Source organism: Sminthopsis crassicaudata, chromosome X (genome assembly GCF_048593235.1).
Source record: "Sminthopsis crassicaudata isolate SCR6 chromosome X, ASM4859323v1, whole genome shotgun sequence".
In the NCBI taxonomy this organism is placed as follows: domain Eukaryota; kingdom Metazoa; phylum Chordata; class Mammalia; order Dasyuromorphia; family Dasyuridae; genus Sminthopsis; species Sminthopsis crassicaudata.
Window position 1 is genome coordinate 43,831,996 of NC_133623.1, and position 18,592 is coordinate 43,850,587.

The 18,592-nt window shown below is 41.3% G+C and overlaps 1 long non-coding RNA gene across 1 annotated transcript in view; it reads right to left on the bottom strand.

Annotated features, from left to right (window-relative positions):
• The window catches only part of LOC141548691 (uncharacterized), a 185,630-nt gene that overhangs the window by 96,528 nt on the left and 70,510 nt on the right, over positions 1-18,592 (bottom strand). Inside the window, exon 6 of the long non-coding RNA XR_012484034.1 lies at positions 4,686-4,972. This is a non-coding gene — a long non-coding RNA (uncharacterized LOC141548691). The remainder of the gene's footprint in view (positions 1-4,685; positions 4,973-18,592) is intronic.

The following is an 18,592-nucleotide window of genomic DNA, read 5'->3' on the forward strand; positions in this document are numbered from 1 at the left end:
CTCGAAGCTCAATTACCTTGCCTCCTTGGCAGCATCAGGAAGAGAGGTCAGTTTGAAGATGCTGGGTCAAGGTCCTCAAAGAAATACGATTTTTTTTCTGCACAAGGCTGCTTCCTAGCATGAGATAGAGAGCCAGAGGATAATGTCTTATTTAGCTGATCTAGTAAATCTTTTGGTTATGCTGTGATGTTTGTTGCTCTATGGCAGGAGAGAAAAAACAGGGAATGACCTCATGTACTATGGAAGTAACTGTGGGCTCCCTGGCTGTATGTATAGGTGCACTCTTCTCTGTGGGATGCAAAGACCAGCAAATTTAGTAGTACTTCAAGGACCAGGAAGCCCAAGTCCAGGCAAACATGCCAACCTCCCCCCATCCTAGCCCCAACTTCCCTTTCCTCCCCTCCCAATCCCTACAGCTCAACATTCTTGAGGGTTTAGTTCACCAAGCCTGAGAGAAGCTGGCTTCCTGACTGTTAATTATTGCTGAGAGTTGCATGCTATGGAGTCTGCAAACATTTTCTGCAAATACTGTCTCAGCTCTTGCCAAGTTATCTGGTTCAGAAGCCCAGGCCTTGGAGCGGCAAGGAGGCATTCCTCAGCCATGATGCAGTTGGTCCTCCACTATATACAAGAGTTTTCCACTATAGGAGAAGCAGGCTGTAACTAAGTAATATTAGCAAATCTCAATTTCTTCTGAAGTCTCTTAAAGCCTTAGTTTCCTTTTCTGTAAAATACATGGGTTAGACTAGGTGATCTCTAAGATTCCTTCTGGTTCCACAAATTTATATTCCAAAGTTTTCATCAACGAACTAGAAGACTTTGAGCAAGTTCCTTCCCTTCCCTGGCCCTCAGTCCACTATAAAACAAGAGCATTAGACTAATGGTCTCTAAGGTACCTCCCAATTCTAGACCCAGTGATCCATGAGGCAGGACTATTCCCCAAGGTGAGATGAGAAGAAGAGTGTCATAGGTGGTAAAAGCATGAGTTGCCAAGAGCTAATGTCCCTTCTCTGCTGAATTTCCAGAAGCAAATGTGTTTGTTCCAGGGGGTAGTTGGGGGGGGGGAAGGGGAAAGGATGTTTCTCAGGGGTGAACTAAGTAACAAATGGAACAAGTCTGAATTTGAAGGCCCACTTTCCTGCCTACAAAAGTTCCTGAAGATTGGTACCACCTGCAGATCAGCTACTGGAATAAGATATGCCCAACTTCCCATTTATGTCGTGAGATTTAGAGGGAAAAGATCATGTCAACATGGTACAGTGGAAAGGGAAATGGAACATGTGGGTTGATGTTCCTAATCTGCCACTTACTACCTAGGTCATAGTTCATAGCCATTCTTTTGCATCTTCATGAGAATACTAAGGGGGTGGGACTAGAGCATCTTTAAAGTTTCTTCTACCTCTAACAAGCCAAAGACCACCTGCCTGAATTCCACTGTTAGCAATATACTACTCTGAGCAAAGCAACTCCTCTTCCAAAATTCAATTCTTGCCCTTTAGGAGAGAATAAAATGGGATCTCAAAATTGAAATCGTCTTCAGGGGCCCCACTAGTCCAATTTGTACGTGAAGAAGACTTCTTCCTACACAATACTCAAAACTTGGACTTGAACACTTCTAGAAGGAGGCAACCTACTACCTCCCAGCCAACTGACCTCACTTTGGCACAGCACTGCTATGCTCATAGTTCTGGGCTTAAAGTCAGGAGGACCTTCATTCAAATTCAGCCTCAGAGAATTTACTAGTTTTATGATCCTGGGTAGGGCACTTAATTTTGGTTTGCCTCAATTTCCTTATCTGTAAAATGGAAATAATAATAGCAGGATCAAATGAGATGTTTGTAAAGTGCTTAACATATACTAGTGTTATATAAATCTTTATTATTATTATTATTATTATTATTATTATTATTATTATTATTATTATTATTATTATTATTATTATTATGTATTTCCTCACAATGAACTTAAATCTGACTCTTTACAAATTCCACTTATGGTTCCTAGTCCTGTCCTTCAGACCAAGTCCAATCCCTTTTCCATGTGATAAATAGCCTTTCAAGTGCTAGACTACCCACCTGATCCTCCTACCTCATCCCCAAACTAAACATCCTCACTTCCTTTGCCTAATCCTGATATGGTAAGAGCTTGAAGCCCTTCACCACCCTAGTTATCACCTCACATCACTCTTCAGTTCATCAATATCTTGTTTTACCAAAACAAGCAAAGTTTTGCTTTGGGGTTGGATTAGTACAGAGGACAAACAGGCCTATCACTTTCTAGTTCTGGTCACTAGCTACGTCTCTCTCTCTCTCTTTTTTTTTTTTTCCTTCTTTTTCTGAGGCTAGGGTTAAGTGACTTGCCCACGGTCATATAGGCAGGAATTGTGAAGTGTCTGAGATCAAATTTGAACTCAGGCCCTCCTGAATTCAAGGCTGGTGCTCTATCCACTGCGCCACCTAGCTGCCCCCTAAATACGTCTCTCTTAAGAGAGCCCAGGACTGCTTTAGCTTCCTGGACTACTGGGTCATTCTGTTGATTCACAATGAACCCACAGTCGACTCAGAGACCCATATCATTTTCCAAGTTAACTTTCATCTAGCTATGGAGACACAAAGACAAAAAAAGTACCAATTTTTGGCCTCACAAAGCTTATATTCTATTGTACAGAAACAATAAATGCACCAAGTGATTTGTGGGGTGGGATATTAGCAAGTGAAAGTGGGGAGGGAAAAAAGCCTCAGCTAGGGGGTGGTTCTACTCAGTGGGGAAAGGACTTAAAGATTTGAAGAAGTTGAGGGTGCTCTTGACAGAAATATAGATGTTGATGTTTAACTTATTAACGGATTGCTTGCTGTCTTGGGTGGGGGGGAAGAGAGGGAGAAAAATTTGGAACATAAGGTTTTGAAAGGTGAATGTTGAAAACTCTCTGCATGTATCTGGAAAAATAAATACCATAATAAAAATTAAAATTTTAAAAAGAAATATAGATGCTGAGAAGAAGGGTAAGTTTGGGGGAAAATGGTAGACAAATAGAATGGCTGGAAAATATATTGGGGATAAGCATTTCTGACCTATAATAGGACTACAATAAGACTTGAGGTGCTTGTTGACCCTTGGTAACAAGAGTTCTTAAGCTGGGGTTCATGAGCTTGTAAAATATTTTGATAACATTTCTACACAATTGATTTCTTTTGTAATCTTATATGTTTGATTTAATTCATTCACCAAGATTCTTCTTAGGACAGGTCCAACCATAAGCTTCACCGTCAAAGAGGTAGACAGCACACAACTGAAATTAAGAATCTCTGCTTCAGAGGATCATCTATTTGGAATTAGAAGAGGCTTTATAGGCCATCTATTCCAACCCTATCACTTTACCGATAAGGAGATGACTGCCTGGAGAGGTCACGTGGGTAGTAAGTAGCTGTGTTGGGACTCAAACCCGGATCCTCCACTTTTAAATGCAGAATGCTTTCCATGACACGATGCTGTCTTCCCAAAGCCAAAAAGCCCCTCTTTTCTCCTGAGTATTCTGCCTGAGGTTTGGGGTGTGGTAAAAGAAAAAAGGTGGATTGTACTATACCACTTGGAAAGGTTGTATTTCAAGAAAACACAAAACCAACCAACTCCTGGCCTTTCATACAGACCTAGGAATTCTGAATTGAATACAAGTGACCACCCATCCAGGGAGGCGCCAGAGGAAACCAGGAGTAGGAGAGCCAAGTGGTTTGGGAGCTATTGCATTTTTCACTGGCAAAAGGAAAAAGAATAGTCAAAGGAAGAGTGCCGAAAATAGTCCCCAAGTTAATGGTTCACACACAGAGGCCTTCCCAATCCCACTCCACCCCATTGACTAAGAGCCACAGCCCAGGGAAACAGTGGTCACAGAAATTAGGTTTAAACAAATATTGCAGCAAATAAATCATGTGTAAAAGTTTTTTTTTGTTTCCAGAACCAACCAGTCTTTCCCTGGAAAGTTAGCCATGGAGTTATTCCCCCATTCCAAGGGGGCCCATAGCAATTGAGCTCAGGAAATGGCCTCAGTTGGAGGCCACCTCTCCCTTTGCTTCAGTGCCTGATCAAAGGTTAACCTCTAGAGACTGCCCAGCCCTTGAATCGTGCCCCTGCAACTCATAGCCCTTCAGTGATGCCCTCGAGGATAAATTTCAACTGCAGGTTATCTAGCCTGCAAAGGTTTCCACTGTGGGCCTCTTTTCTGATCACAAAAGCACAGATTTAGAGCTTTAAAAGACTCTAGGAGGCATCTTGTCTAACATTCAGTTTACATTTGGGGAAACTGAGGTCAGTGTGACTTGTCCAAGGTCCATAGTAAGAGTCAGAGGCTGGATTTGACCCAGGTCCTCTGATTCTAGAGCTAGTGCTCTTTTCAGTGTGCTTTGTTGGTTTTAATGATTGCAACAGGACATTGTGCAGATGGTTTTTAGTCATAACTCATGGTCCATTCACTGGCCTATCCCTCTTAATCCAGCGCTCACCTCCTTTAAATCAGAGGTTAAATGTTAACCTCTATTCTTTCATGGACCCCTTTGACAATCTGTACCAAATACTAATACTACATGGTTCATTGTCTCCATTTGTAATGGAAGGAAATGCTAAATTCCAGCTGGAGGTTAGTGAAGAGAAAGATGGATTTTTTTTTTCTGCATCCAAATTTGTAGACCCACCTGCCATAAATGGAGCTGGAATGAACTTCTCAATGTGCACTGCTTCAGTCAATGATGAAAGCGGCATGCCAAGCCAAGTCTTTGCCCATTCACACAGCCTCAAGAGTGCCAGACAAAGGAGCTTGGGACCTGGTTTCTCGGGCTGTTGCCAACATCTCGTTATGTGTATGACCAAGGCCAAGTCATCTGCCTTCTCTGCGCTTCGGTGTCCTCCTCTAAAAAAGGATGATGATGTGGGCTGGGTAGTTCCTATAGTCCCTTCAAGCTCTAATCTTGGAATCTAAAAACTGCAAAAGACACAACAGAGAGTAAAAAAAGAAAAAAGTAATTAATTGGAACTCTGAAAATTTGGCTTCTCATGCTATTTTCGCTTTTTGTTGTTTTTTTTTCCTCATTCTTTTTCATTTTTGTTCTGATTTTTCTTTCACAAGATTAATGTGGAAAATATGTTTAATGTGATTGTACCTGTATAACTTATATCAAATTGCTTATTGTCTTGGGGAAGTAAGGAAGGGAGGGAAAATATTTTGGAGTTCAAAATCTTATGAAGATGAACTCAAAAGTTTTATTTATTTTTTAAAAATTTATTTATTTATTTTTAATACACATTGTTTTATGAGTCATGTTGGGAGAGGGGGAAAAAATCAACAGGAAAAAAAAAAAGAAATGAATATAGCACGTGCTGATTTATATTCAATCTCCTTAGTTCTTTTTCTGGACACAGATGGTATTTTCTGTCCAAAGTCTATTGGGATCACCATGGATCACTGAGCCACTGAAAAGAACCAAGTCTTTCCCAGCTGATTATCGCAACTTTCTTACTGTTATTGTGTATGTACACTGTATTCCTGGTCCTGCTTGTTTCTCTTAGCATCAGTTCATGTAAATACTTCCAGGCCTTTCTATAATCAGCTTGTTTGTCATTTTTAGAGAACAATAGCATTCCATTACCTTCATGTACCACAATTTATTCAGCCATTCCCCAACTGGGGCATCTCCTCAACTTTTAGTTCTTTGCTACCACAAAAAGGGCTGCTATAAACATTTTTGCACATTGGGTCCTTTTCCCTCCTTTATGATTTCCTTGGGATATGGACCCAATAATGGCTGTGCTGGATCAAAGGGTAGGCACAGTTTCATAGCCCTTTGGGCACAGAGGAATTCAACATTTTAAAAAACAAACATAAAAAAATGTTTTAAAAGTAACTGAAGAAAAATAAAAAAATAAAATTTAAAAACACAGCAAAAAAATAATGTTGAAAATTATCTTTTTATGTAATTGGAAAAAATAAAATATTATTAAGTGGGGAAAAAAGAAAAAAAGAAAACCTGGCTTCTACTACTGGTTTTGCCAGTCACCATCATTGTTACCTTGGGCCATTTCTTCTCCAGATTTCAGAATCCAGATGTTTGAGATCTAGCTGCTATCTGAGGTTCCTTCCAGCTATGGCCTTCTAGAGAGGGTAGGGGAAAGAGCACTGAACTTGGAATCAGCAGACACTGGCACAAAGTCCAGCTCTGAAGTTTATTAGATAGACATAGGGCTTTGGGAAAAGTCCCTTTTCCCCTCTGAGTCTCCATTTTCCCACCTGTAAGAAAATAAAAAGAGGGTGTGTGTGTCCTGGATGGCCTCAAAATTCCCTTTTTGGGTTAATATTCCTTGGTTCTGAGCTTGCCCTGCAGTTTATCATGCTGCAGGAAGAACCTCATCGTGCATTCCCTCTCCTAGATAAATGGTTAAAAAGAAGAAATAGAGCCAGTCTTTATGGTGCTCCCTGGGGGGCCCTCAATGTTTACATTATTAAAAGGCTTATTCAAGAGCAACTGGAAAAAAAGCGCCAACAATGACGGCTTTCCTCCAAGCTGGGCAGTTGTTGGGGGGTAGGGGGGGTTGTCCAACAAGCAAGAGCCAGGACAGCAAACACAGCTGAAAATCAGCATGCCAAATTTCAGAGGCAAAGGGGAGACAATGGACTCACAGTCTGAGGGATGTGAGCTTGAAGGTGTTTCATGTTACAAGGTTAAACTACCTGGAAGCAATATGGCAGCATGGTAAGAATCCTGGATTATGGGTTAGGGGACCTCGGTTTGGACTATGGATCTGTCTCCTATTTCTGTGGGATCTCAGACCATTCCCATTCCCTCTGTGAGTCTCAGGTTCCAATTGATTGGTACATCCTTGCTATATCAAGGATTCAAAATAATGAACGTGTAACTAAGCTAGTAAAGTGACACAGAACTAGAATTAAAAGCTGGACTAGATCATACAGATCCTGAGTGCAACTTCCTTGTTTTTATAGATAAGGAAAAGGGACCAGAGAGGAAATGGCCATGTCTGAGCTCCCACAGTGACTGAGCTGGGAATCAAAAGTCTAGTCACTGACTCCAAAATCCATGCTCTTGGGGCAGCTGCAATGGCATTGAAGGAAGACCCCACTTCAGATCCCACCTCAGATACTCAAGTGACAGTGCTCTCCTCACCCCCTGTGACATAACCCTCTCCCACCCCTACCTTCGACTCTGTCTTTGAGAACACGTCTCTGCAAGGGCTGCTAGGAAGCATAGGAACCATCATGTCCTCCTTTGTACCAAGCTCTGACCATTAGGCAAAGTTACAAGACTGAAATTCCTAGCTACAAGAGTGGGGCAAGCCGCCTTCCCCTCAGTTTCCACTCTACAAAAGGGATGGGTTGAACTGGCTGACCTCAGAGTTTCTTTCCACATCTCAAGCCCATGATGACTTTTCTTGACCTACGTAAAGTAGGCTCCCTTTACTAATTCCAGAGGAGCCTCAGAATACACTGAACCTTAGAAAGGTAAATTTCTTTAAGTGATTGACAGAAGCTGTACTACTAAATGCTAACAAATGGAGAAGAAACAAGTGTTCCTTCAGAACTTCAATGTCTTTAAATGAAATGGAGGGAGTTGCCTAGAATAAAGTTTCTTAAACTGTGGTTTGTGACCCTGTATGGGGTCTCAGAAGTGAATGTGATGGTCATGAAATTTTGATTATCAGTGTTTGATTTGTATACCTCTTTTATGTACCTACATACCTAGGGTGGTGTAAAAATTTCTCATGCAGAATGGGGTTATAAGTGGAAGAAGTTAAAAAGCCCTGGCTTAAAAAAATAAAATAAAATAAATTTTTAAAATTTAAAAATAAAACTAACTAACTAAATAAATAAAAAAGCTCTGGCTTAATTTGGAAACCAGTTCAGGAAAAGGAAAAATTAGCAAAAGAGACTTGGGGAGAAAATAGAGAGCCACTGAAAATGGCTTTAAAATGCACAAAAGAGAACAGAAGGAAATATAGACAAGTGGGACATTTCTAAAAGCTACATGTAGAATTACTTTATTCTATACTTTTTTAAAAAGCAAAAAGTATCAAATGGTGATTCATAGTTTTAGAGAGAATCCTTTCTTTGCATTTTGCTGTGTAGATGGAAATGCTTGGGTTTTTTTTTTTTATTATTATTTTTTGTGCTTGAAATCTGAATATATTTAAAAAAAAAAAGACTCTGCTCTTCTTGGGGAGCAGTTCCAAACGCAGGCCAACCCAACATTTCCCCGGCACCACCCTAACTTGAAACAGTCCTTGTATTCCCAAGAAGAGATAAACAGCAGACCTTGGGTATGGTTTAATTGCTCTGGAGGCCAGATTCATGCAGCTGTTTCATTCCTTTAATCCTAGGTGGATTGCTCATGATTGCCTCTCATGCAGATAGTAAGCAGACATTTCAGGACATGCTCAACTTAATCCCTTCTGCATCCATACCTAGACCTCCATGGCGTCACCGTGACATCCCCCTATCCAGTGTGCCTCTCCAAGGTCTCTGCTTCTTGGGAGAGTGCAGCTCTGAGCACAGCTTTCCCCTTTGATCGTTTCTGAGAAACCAAGCACCAGTTCTTGAAGACACCATGAGATCAGGGAAAGTGCTCCTCTATGCTCTTTAATAATTTGGCTCCATAAATATTTATTAAGCATATGGTATAGAGTGAATTAAACTGGATTGGAATCCTGGGTCTGACACTCACTAGCGATACAAAACTGGGAAAGTTATTGCCCCCCCTCCCAAGTAAGACTTAGTTTCCTCACCTGATATATGGAGATAATAGTATTATCATTATTTATTTCATTTTTTCCCACAAGGTTGTTGGGGGAGAGCAATTTTTGAAAGTTTAAGTACTAAAGTAATGGGAGCTATTGCAACAGAAATCAGATGAGCGATATGCTGTTGTTTTGACACAAGTGTACTTGGGTCTGATTAGTAACCCCATTTCCCATAAGGCCCCAGGCCCCAAGAATCAGGAAGAAATGCCTAGCAAGAAAAAAAAAATAGCCATGAAAAAGAAATGGTCAGAGTTCCTGTGTCAGGAAGCCAACCAGTAAGGGAGTTAGCTAGACCACTGGGCTACCAGCTGAGCTATGAGGAGCCCAACTACCAAGGTCTAGGAGTGCCATGGAGAGACTTTGAAGAGCTCCATCTTTGGGATAGACTGACAAACAAGACCCACAAACAGCAGAAGCTCAAGGTAATTGAAAATTTTCTCAAGCGTGCAGGCAGGAACTTTGAGTCCACTCCGGACGATGCTGGGAAGAGACAAAGAATGTACTCATTTGGGGAACAGTTACTAAAAATGGTTCTGATTTTTTCCCATTTTCTTTTCAGTTCTAATTAAATAGTTTTTTGGGGTTTTTTTTATTGTTGTTGTTTTTTGTTTTTGTTTTTTGCTAATTATGTACTGTTGTTTACCTAGGTCTCTGTTAACACAGATAACTTAGAGCCAAGTTAACTTTTGAGCTTCTTAGTTTCACCCACGAGTGCGAGCTTAAGCCATGTAGTCACAATCTCCAGAAAAATTAGCCCCCAACAAACATAAACCCAAATCTGGAAGGGACTGATACTGGCTACTCCAGAGACAAGTGCCTACTAGGTACCAGAGTAGATCTAGTTTTCACCTTCATCATTCCACGTGGCATCAAGTCCATGCTCACTTCCTTCCCAGCTGGACTTCTCTCTTGGGATTTCACTTCCTCAACAGCAGCCTTGTCCCCAAGCAAATTCTGGTTCCTGACTTCCTGTTCACTTAGATGTGTGGTGCTGCCCTACTGGGATAAAAGCCCATTGAGTGAAGGGGACTGTCTTTTTTGCTTGCATTTGTATCCCTAGCACTCAGCCCAACAGCTGATCTCATAGTAAGCTAGCATTTATATAGTACCTTATGATTGGCAAAATACTGTTCATGAAGATCATATCTGATCTTCACAATAATCTTTTGAGGTAGGTAATATTATTATCCCCATTTTATAGATGAGGATACTGAAGTTACAAGCTAAGTGACTTCTCCAGGTCATAAGTTAACAAGTGTCTGAATCAGGATTTGAACTCAGGTCTCCTTGCCATGAAGTTCAGTACACTTATCCAGAGCTTGCTCTGTCTATCCGTGTGTCTGTCTATCTATCTGTTTATCTAGCTATCCAGTAATCCGGGGGATAATATACATACACCCAAAACAATAATATACTATATTATGTGATCAGTCATTCATCATATGAACATCTTTTTGTCACTTTCAGTCACTTAGTTTTGTCCAGCTCTTTATGATCCCAGGAACAACAGATCTACGGATCTGTCCTCCACTATCTTTTGAAGTCTGTCCAAGTTCAGGTTCATTGTTTCTATGACACTCCCTATCCATCTCCTCTTCTGCTGTCCCCTTCTTCTTTTGCCTTTAATCATCCTCAACATCAGGGTCTTTTCCATTGGGTTCTATCTTCTCATTATGTGGTCAAAATATTTAAACTTCGGCTTCAGCATTTGATCTTCCAGTGAATAGCCCAAATTAATTTAAGTATTGACTGATTGGAACTTCCTGCTGTGCAAGGGACTCTAAAAAGTCTTCTGCAGCACCCCAATTTAAGTGTCAATTCTACAGCACTCAGCTTTCCTTAGAGTCCAACTCTCACAGCCATAAATGACTCCTGGAAAAACAATAGCTTTAACTCTCTAGACCTTTGTCAACAAGGTGATGTCTCTGCTTTTTAGTATGCCGTCCAGATTTGCCCCAGCTTTTCTTCCAAGGAGGAGGTGTCTTTTAATTTCCCGGCTGCTGTCACCATTTGCAGTGATCGCTGAGCCCATGAATAGAAAATCTGACAAGTGCTTCCATCTTCTCCCTCCAATCAAAATTAATCAATCTAATGAAATTAGTACATCAGAGAGATGTAAAACAATGTTCCTTCCGCATGAGGTACAAGGGGAGGACAGTGTTTACCAATGGAGGAAAAGGATGAAGGAAAGTTTCTGGGAAGAGATAGCATTTGAGGAAATAAAAGAATGGGTAAGAATTCAACAGACAGAGAGTATGAGGGAGGATACTTTGGACATAGAGAACCAAATAAACAAAGGGATAGATGAAGAAAAGGACTGGGCAAAGAGCTATCTAATTTGGAGCTAGCAACAAATGAGCAGGGAAGAGTAATGGGAGAGAGAGAGAAAATTACAAAATGGCATTAAATAACAGAGCTCAGCCTTGGGAAATGAATAGGATCTAAAATTAGAAGAACTGAGAGATCACCCAGTTCAGGGCTTCTTATCCTTTTTCTACTCAAGATTCTTTTTAGCCTGAGAAATTTTTATGTGATCCTGGGTATACAAGTACATAAAATAGATATACAAATCAAATGTTTACTGATAATATATCATCATTTCATAACCCATCCACCCCCATTCAGTTGCACAACCCCACATGGAATCACAAACCACAATTTAAGAAGCTTTGGTCCTAGTCCACACTTAGCTCATCAATTTCCAGAGGAGAAACCAGGTTCTATGAAGACAGGTAATTGGCCCTGGCATATAGGTTACAGAATCTGCATTTGTCCTCTAATTCCAGCTTCAAACTTCTTTCCTCTAGACCCATTTACATACTAAGCTGCCTCCAGTGTCAAGCAACCTCTATCTCTGCACTGGAGAAGGTTGAGATAGTGTAAGGAGAAACACACTTTCACCAATCTCCTGACTGATAAGCCGTGTTATCAGATAGTTCAGTTAGACTGGACGGCCTCCAAGATGACAGAGCTGGAGAGATGGGATCAAGAAGAAGGCTGCAGAAAGGGCAGTAGTTCTGGCCTGAAAATCAAGACGCCTGTGTTCAAGTCCAGGCTCAGCCACTTAATAGCTGTGGAAACTTGGACAAATCTAGAATCTTTAAAGTGAGAGGGACCCTAAAGAGGTCACCTTGTCTGATCCGTACTAGCACAATCATCCCCTTTTCCTAGATCCCAAGAAATGGTCATCCTACTTCTGCTTAAAGACCTTCAGTGATGAAGTGCCCACTACCGTCTTGAGTTTGGGACAGTCTTCACTGTTAGGCAAATTTTCCTTAGAGACTACTCCTAAATCTGCCCCTTTGCAATTCCTACCCAGGACTCCTAATTCCCCCCTCTGGAGTCAAGCAGACCAAGTCTAACCCCTCTCAGATAGGACATCTTTTCAAATGAAGACAGCCAGCAAAGCATTGACCCCCTCTGAACCTCAGTTTCCCATTCTATAAAAATAAGGGTATTGGATATAATGATATACAAAATCTCAGCCTGTTTGGACATTTTAAAAATTTATGAGTCTATGAATCTATGAATTTGAATCTCGGTGCGTGGGAACAGGAAAGGAAGCAGCAACAGACAAACAGAGCCCTTGGCTCTGTGAAACCTGGAGGACTGACAGATTCAATTTCAAGATGTTTGACTAAACTCCAGATCAGGTGTATCTCATTTGCATTGAGCCCTAGGAGGTTTGATGCTTCCTCATAAGCCAGCTCCCCAAATTGAAATCCAAATGAGACTTTGAAAGCTCAATTACAACACCCCCACATACAGCAAAGTCATTCAACAGCTGGTCTCCAGTGGGCCTAACAAGCTGGACAGAACGGGCCGCGGCCCCAGACTCTTTCGGCCTCTTGCCCTGAGAGAGAGTGGGAATCACTACCCCAGGGCTCCCAAAGGCTTTTTGACGGTTACCAAGTGGAAACAGGACCCGGCTTTCCCCTCAGCTGGAATGACCCTCTGTCAGGGCAGCCAAATGTTTGCGCCTGTTTATTGTGCGAATGACTTGAGGTTGGAAGAGGTGGCCATTTTCCAGTGTGCTCATAAGACCACAGATCATCGAGGTGGCCCTGTGGGGAACATCGACTACAGGCAGATCTTAATCTAAAGCAGGCAGCTGGAGCAGGAGCAGCAATCAAGGGGCTGCTTACAGATGTTTCCACATTCCATTCCCAGGCCAGGGAAAGTGAGGAGACACCATCCACTGCTCCCCCAAATAATGAGCATGCTTGGACCTGAGAGGAGAGCTAGAGGTGCTTAAACTAAACTTAACTAAAGTTAAACTACACTTGCTGGAGGTAGCATGCTATTTTGCACAGATCTGAAGTCCCCCTGTCTCAAATGCAGAGCTACAGCTGCACACTTTCCCACTTGGGGCAAAAATAATTGGGGGCCATGGAGAAGAGTGGGTGAGGAGGGGTATGACGGCAAACACACCCATTAGGAGAATGCAGATCTTGGTTTCTAGCCTGTGTCCTGTGGGATTAGAGAAGAATGACTCCTGGGGGGAAAAGCAGAGTGCCTGGGGCAGTTGTGCTGTGCAGTGAGTGACGTGGCATGGCATGGTATGTCAGGGGATGGCATGGGACAGTAGAGGACCAACCAAAGAAACTGAGGTCTGGATACAGGAGGAGACTTTGGATCATAACTTGTGAAAGGCAGAGGGGACCTCAGAGATCCAAACCCTTACTTTTCAGGAAAGGAGGCTGAGAAAGAACCAACAAAGTCAGAAAGCAGAGACTGGCAGAGAAGGATCTTTCTCTCCTCATTCTTCTGAATGCCATATTCTGTAGACTTCCTTTCAACAGTCAATCCCTTTGACATTTTCTTTCTTCCCAGTGACAGATACATCTCCTGCAGAGGGCAAAGGGCACCTGGCCTTTACATTAGTGTCCTCCTTGCCTCTCACCTCCGAAAACAAGGGAAAGGAACTTGCCAGTGTTTTCTTTAGGAAAAATCTACGGCTTTCACTGATTAACCCACTCATTCCTACAACTATTAGATACCTACTGTCTACAGAGCACTGTGTGGGCCACAGGGTGAGGGATGAAGTTTAGATCAGAAGCAGTTCCTGTTCTCCTGGGGCTTACTGTCTAGTAGGAGGAGGATAATTGCAATTCAACAAGTACATTAAAGAAGGGATGGCCTAGAGCTGAGAAGGACCTTAGAGATGAGCTGGTCTGAGGCCATCTGACAGAGAAGTTAAGGAGCTTGTCCAAGACCCCACAAACAGTGTGTGCCCAAGCCAGGGGTGGCACTTGGGTGGCCAGATTGTAAGTAGAGCCCTGCCTCTCACTCTACCGGCTGCCTCGGCACCCAAGAACCTGAGAAAACAGAGGTCAAAAGGCAAGCCCCTTCCTCTTTCTGGGACTTAGATTTTCCTCTAAAATATGGGGGCTAGAGAAAATGGTACCTATGTCTCCTTCTAGCTCAAAGGGTTTATAAGCTTTTTATTCTCCAACGAAATTATCAAACTAAGAAATTACTTCAAAAGCCACAAGTCATTCTAATTTCCATTTAAATAAATAATAATATGTAATAAAATATTGAACAGGTTGCTGGCACAATCTGGCTAAATTATTACTTTACATACATACATGCATATAAATGTATTATATACATATGTATAAAAAGTTGCCGTAGGCAGTCATCTTTGTATAAACAGTAACTCTGTTATGAAGGTAAATTCTCCCTCTCCTTTTCTTCCTGAATTTCTGGTACTGAGATTTTTCCAATCCAAGGGGCAAATACAAACTCTAGATGAGTTTCTTCTTCCCTCTGAATATTTGACTGCCACCCCAGTTTTATAACTTGATTGCCTGCCTCATTCCCGGGGAGGACTAGTACGTGGCTTCCCATAGGTCACCTTATACCTTGATGGCCAGCATACGGGGTGATGTCTTCAGGAAGATCTTGTTACTTTAGAAAGAAGCTATGATTTGGCCAAGCATATACTGGCCTCCAGCTGGTTGGAATACATTGGTTTATGAGGCCACTACAAAGGAAGCATGGACTGGTCTTCAGTTGGATGCAAAGTCAAAAGTGTCTCTAAATAGGAGAGATGTTCTTAAGTGTCCACGTTGGATTCCCTCAGACTAGTTTCTTTAAAAAGGGCTTTTATTGATGCACTTTGGTTTTGTCAACATCACTGTCACTTCCCAATAAACCCTTTTTCCTACTCCCAAACAAAGAAGCCTCTCGTAACAAGGAACAACAAGTAAAGCAGACCAACATCTCAGCCATGTGTGGCAGCATCCGCAGCATTCCACTTCTGTAGTCCAACACTTGTCCACGTAGAGGAGGTCAAGTTTTCTTGTACATTATATGTGGGCTCTCCTGAAACCTGCTTCTGGTTCAAAGCACTTTCTTGGCCAGTATCCATTCAAAACCAGAACTCGGAAACCCTCATTAATAGTTTTATTTTTATGAGGCCAGGACACGTTAGTTCAAAACAAAAGATATTTAAACCATGGAACAAATTTGTTGACAAGAAAAGAACCTTCTCACCCCTATCCTCCCACAATGCAAATACTCCCATGGGTCCCATGCTGTCGGTGAGAAAAGATGCAAAGAGCATGCATGACTAAGGAATCAACATGGAAGACATATGAGAAATATGTGTGGTCAGAGAACAATCATGAAGAGGCACACGCTCTAAAACATATGTGGTCAAGGAATAAACAAAGAAAGTATATGTAATTGGTACCCACTTGATGCTATGAAACAGCCTCTGTCTTCTGTGATATTACCACAGGACTCTCTACAAGATGTCTCAATTCTCTGCTGCCCACCATCATGTTATCCTAGGTTTGTATCTCTACTTTCTGTGACTTTGTCTCTCCTTGGTGTCATCCCTCTTCTCTCTGGTAGAATCTTCACTGGTTTTGTGATCACTGAGCTGCAATCTGCTACCATCCATTAATCTTCAGTAACTTAATTTCTTCAGGGCCCTTTGTTGCTCTCTGATACCATATGCTAGGGAACAGGGCCTACTAAGCTTTTCTAGGCAAGGGAACGCTAGGCTCTTTTAGTGTAGTGCTGAGGACCATAGGAAAGTGAGGAAATGCCAAAAGAAGGCCCAAGCTAAAATTAAATCTATTCTTTTAAATGCCAGCTCCAGTGGAACTGACTGCATTCCAGAAAACCACTGTCAGAACTAGGAAATACCCCTTTATGCCCCTCAAGACTCTCATTATCAGTCTGTCTCCCAAGAAATTATTTAAAAGATTCTACTCAATAAAATACACAGGACCCAAAGATCCAAGCTTCTGGGATAAGAACTCACTATCTGACAAAAATTGCAGGGAAAACTGGAAAATGGCAGGGCAGAAACTAGGCATTGACCCTCACCTAACACCCTATACCAAGGAAAAGTCAAATGGGTTCATGATTTTGACATAAAGGATGACACTATAAGCAAATTAGGAAAACAAAGGATAGTCTACCTCTCAAATCTGTGGAGAAGGAAGGAATTTATTGCCAAAGAAGAAGTAGAAAACATTATGAAATGCAAAGTAGATAATTTTGATTACATTAAATTAAAAAGGTTTTGTACAAACAAAACCAATGCAGCCAAGATTAAAAGAGAAGCAGAAAACTGGGGGAAATTTTTTTACATCCAAAGTTTCTGATAAAGGCCTCATTTCAAAAATATATAGAGAACTGACTCAAATTTGGAAGAATACAAGCCATTCCCCAACCGACAAATGGTCAAAAGATATGAATGGACAATTTTCAGATGAAGAAATTAAAGCCATTTCTAGTCATTTGAAAAAACTGTTCTAAATCACTAGTGATTAGAGAAATACAAATGAAGACAACTCTGAGTTACCACTTCACACTTCTCAGATTGGTTAAGATGACAGGAAAAGATAATGAATGTTGGAAGGAATGTGGGAAAACTGGGATACTAATACATTGTTGGTTAAGTTGTGTACTGATCCAAACATTCTGAAGAGCAATATGGAACTATGCCCAAAAGGCTATCAAACTGTGCATATCCTTTGTTCCAACAATGTCTCTACTGGATCTGTATCTCAAAGAGATAAGAAAAGAGAGAAAAGAACCCACATGTGCAGAAATATCTGTAAGCAGCCCTTTTTGTAGTATCAAGGAACTAGAAACTGAGGGGAGGCCCATCAGTTGGAGAACGGCTGAATAAGTTATGGTATATGAATGTTATGGAATATTATACTTCTCTAAGAAATGATGAGCAGGCTGATTTCAGAAAAAAATCTGGAGAGACTTACAAGAACTGGTACTGAGTGAAATGAGCAGAACCAAAAGAACATTGTACCCAGCAACAAGAACATTATGTGATGATCAACTCTGATGGGCTTGCTCTTTTCAACAATGTGGTGATTCAGAACTATTCCAATAGACCTGATGGAGAGAGCCATTCCCATACAAAGAGAAGACTGGGGACTGAATGTGGATCACAGCATAGTATTTTCATCTTTTTTGTTGTTTGTTTGCTTGTTTTATTTGTTTTTTTTCCCTCATTTTTCCCCCTTTGATCTGAATTTTCTTGTGCAACATGATAAATGTGGAAATACGTTTAGAAGAACTGCACATGTTTAGCTTATATTGGATGTTTGCTGTCTAGGTGAGGGGGGAGAGAGGGAAGAAAATTTGGCACACAAGGTTTTTACAGAGTGAATGTTGAAAACCATATCTGTATTTTGGAAAATAAAAAGCTATCATTATTAAAATAAATAAATAAAGAGAACTACACAGGAGCTATTTGGGGACTGGGTGGCAAGGCTCCTCTCAATTCTGTTCCCTGAGTGGCATGCAAATGAATCTAGGGACAAGAATAGGTGAAGCTAGCAGGGATATTAGCCTTACCTTTGGTCAATATTCATACTTTTATTATGGCTACCTGCCATTTAATTAGATTGTTGTTCTCTCTACACCATAATCTGAATTCTGATGTCTTTTATTTTGTAATGTATCATTATTGGTCCCCTGATTCTCCTTTCTTTGCTTGGCCTCACACCCCTACCTCCCCAATTAATTTCCCAGACTGATTTCCAGCTAAATTCATTAAGTGCCTACTACATGTAAGCATTGTGTTTGGAGCCGGGTATACAAATTCAGAGAGCAAACAGTTTCTGCCCTCAGAACTCACTTTCTCCTGGGAGGAGACATGTACAAAGATAAGTAAATATAAAACAATTTGAGGAGAGCAATAATATTAGCAAGTAGGGGTAAGGAAAAGCTCCACAGAGAAAATGGCACCTGAGCCTAGCCTTGAGGGAAGATAAGGATTCAGAGACCCTGAGGGAGTACATTCCAATCATGGGGATGTACTCACACAAATGCGCCCAAGAGGGAGATGGAATGTCAAGGTCGGAGAAGAGCTAATAGCCACATTTGGCTGGAATGTAATGTACATGTAGGGGAGTACTCTGAAATAAATCTTAAAAGGAAGATTGGAGCCAGATCACGAAGGTCCTAGAAAGCTGAGCTGAGGAGTTTTATCCTTGTGCTCATAGGGGTTTTTGTGTGAAGAAGCCCCAGAGTAAGTAGGGCCTATGTTCTAGAAGGAGACAACAATGTGGAGGATGGATTGGGAAGTAGAGATATTGGAAGTAGAGAGACCAATTCAGAGACTGTTACAATAGCTCAAGTGAGAAGGAATAAGGACCTGAATTAAAAATAGAGAGAGGATGATGGATGGGTAAAATCAAGAAGGCTGTGGAGGGGGAAATGGAAAGCAACTCCAAGGCTGCAATCTGTTGAGTGTCCTCAATAGAAATCGGGAAGTATGTAGGAGTTTGGGGCAAGGGTTTTGGGCAGG